Below are 10496 nucleotides of genomic sequence, written 5' to 3'. Positions count from 1 at the left end.
TAGTCAGTATAGAATTACTGGGTTTGATTGTTTCTTTTATCTATGATTATCATTAACTGTATATATTTTGCGTAGTTCTTGTTTAGTTTCAAACTTACATGAATTTTGTATTTTGTATGATTTTTAGAGAATTACAGTGGGATCTTGACTTACGAGTTTAATTCGTTCCGTGACGGAGCTCATAACTCAAATTACTCGTATGTCAAATCAACAGTGAACGAGTGAGACACGTGATGCTGGGCTGATGTTGTGGCATTCACTGTGACGTTTGCTGCGCCAACTAGCGGTGGGGTATCTGAAGCTGGCTCATAACCCGAATTTTATCTTGCAACTCAAAGCAAAAAATCGGCCGAGAGATGGCTCGTATCTCGAAAAACTCGTTAGTTGGGACACTCGTAAGTCAAGGCCCCACTGTACTGGCTATTGAGAAAACTTATAATATATTTTTATGAATAAAGTATGATTTCCCTAAGAAAGTTTATTCTAAATTATTATCCATATTACATAAATTTGTTTGTTTATATTGTAAAGTAAATGATTTATGTAATGTAAAATAGAGAACCATTTGTCTATATTTTCAAATTTAAAAAACCAATTATATAAAAGATTTTGATAATCAAATGCTTTATATATTACTGCTTAAATTTTTTTTCTTTCTTTCCTGTATTAGCTGAGGTTGTAAATGATTGCAAAAGTTTTTACTGGTATTTTTGGTCACTTTGCAGAAAACTTCTTAGGCATATTTTTTTGGTGAGGTTTATCAGAATAAAGCAATGTGGTATGTAAAAGAAAGCCTAAATTAAAAGTCAGAAAGCCTGGGGTCATTGTGGCTCTGTCAATTATTACTGGGTATCGTTGGACAAATTGCTGGTTTTTCTGTATCTCAGTTTTTCCATTTTTAAAATGAGAGTTTTGGACTAGATGATTTCTAAAATCCTTTAAGGTGGTAATATGATATAGTGGAAAGAACATTGGTTTTAGAATCATATACATCTGGTTTTCATTCATCTAACAAGCATTTATTGAGAGCTATATTATACCAGTTACTGGAAATATTAATTAGGAACATAAATAAGTTAATTAGTCTCTATGTAGCTTATGTTCTATTTTGGTAGACAACCAAAATACATAAAACAATTACAAAATGTAGTAAGTGCCATAGGAAATAAACAAGGGACACTCGACAATGTGGTTTGGGACTGTCTCTCTAAGGTAGTGAGTAAGTCGGGATGAGGAACCAGCCAGGTAATTAAGGGGAAGGGTTTTAGGTTGGGGAACAGCATCTCAAAAGGCCTTAAAGCTGGAAAAAGCTTAGTGTATTCTGGGTGCTAAAAGAAGACCAGTGTGAATTAGAGTGTAGTGAAAAGAGGAGGGGAGAGTGGCATGAGATAAGGTTGGAAAGGTCAGGCAAAGTTTTGTAGATCATGATACAGATTTTGGATTTTATCCTAAGTGCGATGATAAAGCACTCAAGATTTTTTAGCAGAAGAGTGATTGAGCTGATGTTTTAAAGAAACCCACTGTTATTATAATACTAGAGGCCCAATGCACGAAATTTGTGCAAGAGGCTTGGCCCCCGCTGTGGCAGCTTCGTCCGGAAGGTAGTCTGGTCTAATTAGCATATTATACTTTTATTATTATAGATGGAGAATGGGTTAGAGGGGGTTTAGGAGTGGAAGTGAAGCTGTTGCATAGTCCAGGTGAGAAATAATGAGGACCTGAGTTAAGTGGTAGTGGTGGAAATGGAGAGATGTGGAGCAATTTCTATCTACTCAGATGGGGGAAGATGGACAGATTTTGGTGGGTATCATGATTTGATTTTTTTATTTCTTTGGGAATAAGAGAAGACAGTTAGATATTCAAATCTGAAATTCAGATAAGTCAGGGCTAGAGATACATATTTGGGGACCATTAACATAAGAATAGTGTTTAAATCCATGGGCATTAGAGAAGTTGCAAAGGACTCTGACCTGAGTCTGAGGAACCTAGAATTTACAAGTCAGGTAGAAGAATTAGATTTACACCGTGGAAGCTAAGAGGTAGTGGTTAGTGAGGATGCAATGAATCAGTAGAGTATGATATTTTGAGGCCAATAGGTCAGTGCTTCAAGGAGAAATTGACCTTACATATGTAAGGTACATGGATTTCTTGGAAAAAATCTGAATTTCCTGCTGAAAGTCTTGACATAGTCAAGCATAAGATCGATGAATTCCAAGATAGGGCTCTGTGCCTTAAGCATACATGTGTAACTTACATTGGTATGATGCTTTTAAAGGAAAGATACTGTATTTGGTAAATTACTTACCTGCCCCCTCCAAGCTATGAAGTTGCTTTATGGTAGCTTTAACATTCTACTGTGTAACTGGTATCACTGGTTGCTGTGGTATATACCTTGGTCCCAGAGCAATAGTATGTGCAAACTGAAAAGCAACCTAAAAGACTTCGTACTGTGAATATTACAAACTGAGACTTAATTTTATTTCTCTTTATTTCCTTTTTGTGTTGATATTAGATTCAGTATCCATTTTAGCAGCCCATCCAATGATGGGGTGTATAGGCATCCTGAAACCTGAAAAAATGATTGAGAGGAACTCAGGGGAATTTTTTACTTTGCTGAAAGTAATTCTATGTGGCTTATTTCAATTTATATACCTTTTCTTCAGAATTACTGTAAAGGTTTTCTATTTCACTCATTACAGCACAGTGTTTTTCACATTTGAATAGACTGCATCAATATGAATTCTTTATAAGGACCTTAAAAACAAACTTTGCCAAGTCTCAGAATACAGAAGTGAATTCACATCCCAATTCTCAGCTGCCTCATGAATAAAGGAGAGCCTGTGCCTGACACTTTGAAGCTGTAGCTGTTAAACCATACAGAATATTTACCTCAATAAATCATTATAAGAAACTAAGGTACAATTATACCCACAGAGAAAAAGAATTCAAAACACTGATTTATGTGTTTCGGTGCCTATTCCCTTTCCCACTATGTTTTGAATTTTATGCGTGTTTGTCATCTTTGGCTGCTCCTATGTATCTTTAAACTAATGGGTTCTGATTTTTTTTAACATTCCTCATTAAGTTTGTTATTTTTCTTAGACACACAGACATGATTTGCATAGTGTACAAAGTTTTACATTTAAAATTAACTATATCTCATTTCTGAGGGCCGAAACAAAAAATGGAAAAAGTGACTTAGTTTAAGTAAAACACTGATTTTGTTTAACTTGTAAGCATTTAAGCTGAAATTCCATATTAAGTATTTCAATTGGCATTTATTTTGGAGTACTAGTAAAGAATAAAGAACTGGGATATTAACAGGAAGTAGAATATGGCCTTTAAGAATCACCTTTTATGATTTTGCTTATTTAAAGTGATAATAGTATTATGGAAAAGTACATTTGTTCACCGATGTGTATTTTGTCTTTCTGAAAGTAAAAAAATCCAAAAGCAAACATAAACCAGTAACATGGAGAAAGGAACAACAGTAAACTTGACCAAGAGTAGATGTACAGATAGGAGAATTTTTGCCTGGAATAATTTCTTATGGTCATCCAAGTGTACTAGGAAAAAAATGGTTTTCTAATAATATGCTATAAAGTGAAAGAATATAAAAAGTATTTTAAAACAGCTAAAATATCAAGGATAAAAATCTTTTACTTCACTGGTTTAATTTAATTCTTTTTTTTTTCGTCTAGTTCTTTATTTATTTTTTTATTGCTTAAAGTATTACAAAGGGTATTACATATGTGTCCTTTTAATTTAATTCTTATAATTTTAGAAAAACAAAGTACATATTAAACCTAAGCCTTATCTATAGAAATCAGGGACTGAATTTAAGTTGATTGAAATGATGTGATCAGTTTGGATCTTAGAGTTGTACTTTTAAACAATGTAATGTTATCTACATTGTATTAAATATTATAAGTAATCTAGAGATGGTTTAAGGTATATGGGAGGATGTGTGTAGGTTATATGAAAATGTTACACCATCTTATTTAAGGGACTTGCACAACTATGGAGTTTAGTATCCATAGGGGTCCTGGAACCAATCCCCATAGATAGCAAGAAATGACTATATTAAGCTCCTTTGATTTAACACTCTAAAGGGGTGAATTTGTATGGTATGTGAATTGTATTGCAATACAACTATTATATAAACTAGGGGCCCGGTGCACGAAATTCGTGCACTGGGTGTGTGTGGGGGGGAGTGTCCCTCAGCCCAGCCTGCCCCCTCTCACATACTGGGAGCCCTCAGGCGTTGACCCCCATCACCCTCCAATCGCAGGATCGGCCCCTTGCCCAGGCCTGATGCCTCGGCCAGAGGCGTAGACCCCCATCACCCTCCGATCGCCTGATCGGCCCCTTGCCCAGGCCTGACGCCTCCGACAGAGGTGTCAGGCTTGGACAGGGGACCCCCATCTCCCCCTGATCACTGGCTCTGGCCCCCGCCCAGGCCTGAGGCCTCTGGCCCAGGAATCATGCCTGGGCAGGGGACCCCCATCTCCCTCTGATCGCTTGCTCCACCCCCCGCCCAAGCCTGACGCCTCTGACCCAGGCTTCAGGCCTGGGCAAGGGGACCATCATATCCCCCCAATCCCCGGCTCTGCCCCCCACCCAGGCCTGATGCCTCGGCCAGAGGAGTTGACCCTCATCACCCTCCGATCACCAATCACCGGATCGGCCCCTTGACCAGGCCTGAGGCCTCTGGCCTAGGTGTCCGGCCCGGGCAGCGGGGACCCGCAGCTGCAGCGGCCCCGCGATCGTGGGCTCCGCTTTAGGCCCAGGCAAGGGACCCCTAGCTCCCGGGACTGCCAGCTTCGACCGTGTCCAGCTCCCATCGCTGGCTCCACCCCTACTTCCTGCTATCACTGGCCAGGGCGGCAAAGGCGCCTGATTCTCTGATCATGGCTGGGGGGCAGGGCAAAGGCGGCCCCAGGGCCGCCTTTGCCCTGCCCACCAGCTCTTAGCTCCCCCCTGGATTTCCGATCACTGTCAGTGACAGGGGGCTTCTTCCTGCTTTCCCTTTCGCCTCCCTGCATTGTGCCTACGTATGCAAATTAACCGCCATCTTGTTGGCAGCTAACTGCCATCTTAGTTGGCAGTTAACTGTCAATCATAGTTGGCAGTTAACTGCCAATCATAGTTGGCAGTTAATTTGCATATAGCCCTGATTAGCCAATGAAAAGGGTAGCGTCGTACGCCAATTACCATTTTTCTCTTTTATTAGATAGGATGCTTTCAAGGCACTCTATGAGAGTTCTGGAAAGATATAGATAGAAGGAGTGAGGAAAGGGGAATCAGAGATTTTGAGGATAGGGAAGATGTAATGAAGAAAGCATGGGTTGTCAGGTGGCAGTTAAATGGGACAAGTTGGGAGTGTTTAAAAAGGATATTTTCTTTCTTACTTTTGAATAAGAAATTTCTGGGAATGAGGGAGACAAGTAGTTAAGACTGGCAGTAAGAAAACAGGTGCTTAAAGGAAGAGTGAAAAGTCTATAGGTAAATTTCACTTTAGCATAGTCCTCCGTGTGGGTGAATGAAAGGAAGTGGGAGTGAGAATTAAAAACTAGGGAATAAATAGAAGAAAACAATTGGATGTTGGAGGTGGTTAAGGGAAAAGGAAAATAAGTAAGAGAGTTAACTAGATGAGAAGGACAGGGATTGAAGGGGTAAGAGAGGAAGTGAGAGAAAGTGATGTTAATGGCCTATTCTTTTGCTTTCAGTTGTTCAGGCATTCGTGGTTCCTTTTCTGGTTCTTTATCTTCCTTCAGCAACTCCATCCCATCAGACACCCAGTCCTTTCCTATTGGTTACCCTGATATTTGATCCACTCATTTACTCTAAGAAGTTAGGAATGGTAGGCTATTCTCCTTTCAAGGTTTTTTTATTTTTGAAAAGGACTATAAGAAGAAGGCACTGTTTAACACAAAGATATTAATGATGGAACTTAGATATCTGATTAGAAAGTTTGACTTTTTTCTTTAAGAGGTAGAAGGGTATGTTCTTTTCATATTATATAGGGATGTGCCTATTTATGAGTATGAGCAGAAGGAATGGAAGATTAGATGATCTCTAGCTTCATGTCAAATAGATTTTTTTCTATTAAATAATTTTTTTTTCAAATGTCAGTTTGATTTTTCAATGTTTCCTTCTTTTAAAAAATATTTTTATTGATTTACAAAGACAAAGATAGAGACATCAATGCCTTTAGCTTGCCCCACACTGGGGATCGAGCCCACAACCTGGGCATGTGCCCTGACTGGGAATTGAACCCTGACCGCCTGGTTCATAAGTCGATGCTCAACCACTGAGCAACACCAGCAGGGCTTAAGTAATGTTTTTAAAGCTGCCAAGAGAGTGAATATTATTTTTTCAAAAGCTTTATTGTTTCACTTGGTCCAATGCATGGGAGAGGGCTTCAGGGTGGTTAAAAGAATGGCTAGTAGTTTCAGGAAGAGGCTCAGGTAAAAGCCAGACACCAGGGGAATGCAGAGGGGCCTCTCAAAGGCCTCTGGGCTCCAAAGGCTCCTTGTTATGCTTCAGGGTGAGCCTTTCAAAGAGATACTAGCCCAACCCAGCCTGGGGGCCGGCCAGCCTACGGAGGTTAGTCAGGTAGTTGCCTATCTTCTTCATGAGTTTCACCTGCTCATCCAGGAAGTGTTTCTCCAGGGTCACAGAGATGAGGGTCTGCGCGGGTAGAACCCAGGGCATGCAGCTCCAAAAGGGCCTGGTTCAGGTACCACTCCAAGGCTAGGGCAGCTTCCATGGCGTCCTGAGTTTTGCCCCATCCACTCATCTTGGGAAGGCTTCAGCACATCCTGGAAGAGAAGGCAGCCACCGAGCTCGTTTTGCAACTTTAAGAGATGCTCAGTGCCCTCAAGCTTCTTTTCCGCCAAATCAGGGAAGAAGTGGCCCTCGCCCTCCAGAGCCACATCATCAGAGTTGAAATAGAAGCCCAGAGAGAGGTAGGTGTAGGAGGCCCGCAGATGCAGGTTGGCCAGGCGGTTGACCACAGCCTCCACCTCAGTGGAATAATTCTGACGAATTTGGGAGGTCATGGTTGTTCGGCAATAAGGAGTTAAGGCAGAACAAAAAACCTGTGTGTTGGCTGGTCCTGGAGGTGGTTCAGAAGGTGGTGACTGGATAAGATGCAGGAGAGTGGCTGAGACTGGAAAAAGAGGCATCTCTGGGTCTGTTCCATCCAAACACTGTTGAAGCAAGAGACAGATCCAGGACCACCGAGGACACTGCCTGTTTGAATATTCTTGAAAAATTTAAAAAATTTTTTTACCTTCCCCCAAATTCCCTATTATTTTTCACCTTAGAAGAGTTGAACCCTGAACTGTGTTTCATAAAGTCCACCTTTAAATTTGGGAAAATCCAGTCTAGATTTGTTAACTGATGAACTGTGAATTTGGATATTTTGTAGAATACTTAAGTTTTAAATATAATGTTCTATCCCTTCTTCTTACCTGTGTAATTAGGGCACTTCACTAGACTTTATTCATTCAACAAGTTATTTATCAAATACCTTCTGTTTTGCCAAGTCTCAGTTTTCTCACACTAACTTGAGCATAATCATATCTACATTGCAAAGTTGTTGTGGTGGTGTATGTAAAATATCTACCAAAGTGCCTGATATAAAGATGTTTTTAAAATGGTTATTTTTTAAAGGTTGCTATCATTTGCTTAGCTTGTTGTCATTCTTTTACCATTTGTCTTTTTGCATTATTTTGGGTCTTATAATTAACAATAGAAATGTAAGTAGAAGAGTGGGCGGTCACCATATCATATATATTACAGTACTTTGGAAATTGTAGGTTTCTATGTACTTACAGAAAGGAAACTCATTGTAATTTTTGAAACAAAGTAAATTATTTTCAAGTAATGAATTGGAGAAGATCATTTAGCTGAACTGAGCACCTTTGGTTTTCAGGCTTCTTAGCAAACTAGAATAAATAGAAAGTATTGTTATCTAATAAAAGGGAATTATACCTGTTTATCAAATGGTACAAACTTTAGCATTCACGTCGAAGAGGAATTTATTGCAGTGATCTTTATGTAACTGATGCTGAGTATAACTGACAGTGTCTTCAATAGCAGATTAGATTTATGGTTTGACATTGGAACTGTTCAAAGATAAGAGGTTAAGGTGGAAGTTGTATAATTGGTAAGAGAAATTAGGACACCACAGTGAGCTTTGTTTATTCATTCATTCAATAAGTATTGAGTACCCGCTAGTGAGAAAAATAGAAAAAAAATGTGTGTATGAAAGCTATTTGCAAGGTGTATTACAGAGTGATACTATTGAGAGAAATACAAATTCGTCTGTGTTGTAACTCATGTGTTACTGCATGGGTAAAAAATAAACATTAGCTATCAGGTTTAGCATGTTGTAAAAAAGATGAAATAAACAAATAAGCACAAATAAAAATTTAAAAGTAAGTTTGTTTTTGTGAGGAGAGAAATTAAAGCCAAAGATATATCAAGTTTGTTTTATAGCACTCAAGATTTCCATTAGCATTCCCCACTACTTTCCAGCTTATATTTCTAGTTTATATTATTATGAAACACTTTGAGAAACTCAAAAGTGAAAAAGATCTTTGTAATTTAAATAAGTCTTTGTAATTAAAAATTCCTCTGGCCTGGAAGTTGGCACAGAGGTCTCTTTCTATTTTGAATAGTCTTTTTCATAAAAAAATATTCACCAGCCATTTTTTAATCAAACAAAAATTTAAGAGAATGTTTCTGGCAGTCATGAGACATTATACATTCATAAAAATAATAAAATGTTTTTATTACCAGGTGTTCTGAGAATCTTACATTAACCAGTTTACAAGTGTAATTTGATCATTTAGTATTAGCATATGAAATATTTTGTGATACCCTCATGGTCATTAATCCATATTTGTGAGCTGTATATTTTCCATGTATTGTATCACACTGATCAGTGTGATTTGATCATGTAGTAAAACACATTCTATGCACACACTATGTAACTTGTTAAAGTACAGACATAAAAGGCACATTTTTAATGCTGCAGGAAAGCAAACTCAAATTTGTGACCTTATAATAATTGTTTTATTGAATATTTATTTATTTGCTAAATGTTCAAGTGAAACCTATTCCTTAAGGAGATGTGTGGGGAAGAATTTTATATAGATGGTTCCAGGACCCCTATGGATACTAAACTCCATAGTTGTGTAAGTCCCTTAAATAAGATGGTGTAAGTATATATATACTAGAGGCCCGCTGCACAAAAATTTGTGCACTGGGGGGTGTGTGTGTGTGGAGAAGGTCCCTCAGCCCGGCCTGTTCCCTCTCACAGTCTGGGACCCATCGGGGGATGACCATCTGCTGGCTGAGGCCTGCTCCCCAAGGGATTGGGCCTAAGTTGGCAATCAGACATCACTCTGGCAGCCCTCGGGGGATGTCCACTTGCCAGCGGGGAGCAGACCTAAGCTGCAGTCAGACATCCTTAGCACTGCTGAGGAGGCAGGAGAGGCTCCCACCACCACCGCTGTACTGGCAGGCATCAGCCTGGCTTGTGTCTGAGCAGAGCTCCTACATGTGGGAGCTCACTGACCACCAGAGGGCAGCTCCTTCATTGAGTGTCTGCCCCCTGGTGGTCAGTGTGTGTGATAGTGACCAGTCATTCCCAGTCTTTCTGCTGTTAGGGTCAATTTGCATATTACCCTTTTACTATATAGGATAGAGGCCTGGTGCATGGGTGGGGGCTGGCTGGTTTGCCCTGAATGGTGTCCTGGATCAGGGTGGGGGTCCTGCTTGGGTGCCTGGCCAGCCTGGGTGAGGGGCTGATGGCTGTTTTCAGGCTGCCTGCACCCCCTTCAGGGTGGGGGTTCCCACTGGGGTGCCTGGCTAGCCTGGATGAGGGGCTGATGGCTGTTTTCAGGCTTCCCACACCCCCTTCAGGGTGGGGGTCCCCACTGGGGTGCCTGACCAATCTGGATGAGGGGCTGAGGGCTGTTTTCAGGCGGGCCAAGCCTGCAACTGAAGCTCCCAGTCTCTCCTATTTTTCTTTCTTTCTTTTTTTATTCTGGGATTTATTTACCTTCTGTAATTGAAACTTTGTTGCGGCTCCAGCTCCGAGGCTGGCTGGCTGAAAGCAGGTATCTGGGGTTTGTTTAGCTTCTGTAATTGCAACATTGTTGCTTAGACTGGAGCTCAGAGCCCGGCTGCGGCAGGCGGGGAACCTTGGCTTCCTCCATCACTGGAGCAACCAAGCCTCATGTTCGCTTCAGCTGCCTGGCTGCCGACCGCCATCTTGGTTGGCAGTCAATTTGCATATCGCCCTGATTAGCCAGTGGGAAGTGTAGCAGAGGTATGGTTAATTACCATGTTGTCTATTATTAGATAGGATATATATATAGCATAGCTAGTTTCTTTCATATGGACTATTTCAGTTGAGATGTAAAATACAATATTCAGGATTTTTCTTTCTTTGTTCATAAAATATTACAGTACAACAC

The 10496-nt window shown here is 40.3% G+C and overlaps 1 pseudogene; it reads right to left on the bottom strand.

Moving 5' to 3' along the window:
• Nucleotides 1-6507: 6507 nt before the first annotated feature.
• On the bottom strand, nucleotides 6508-7184 carry LOC132242219 (ferritin light chain-like; annotated as a pseudogene).
• Nucleotides 7185-10496: the final 3312 nt, after the last annotated feature.

This window comes from Myotis daubentonii, chromosome 9, assembly GCF_963259705.1.
Source record: "Myotis daubentonii chromosome 9, mMyoDau2.1, whole genome shotgun sequence".
Lineage (NCBI taxonomy): Eukaryota > Metazoa > Chordata > Mammalia > Chiroptera > Vespertilionidae > Myotis > Myotis daubentonii.
Note: the sequence above shows the minus strand (reverse complement) of the source record. Positions and strands in the feature narration are given on the sequence as shown.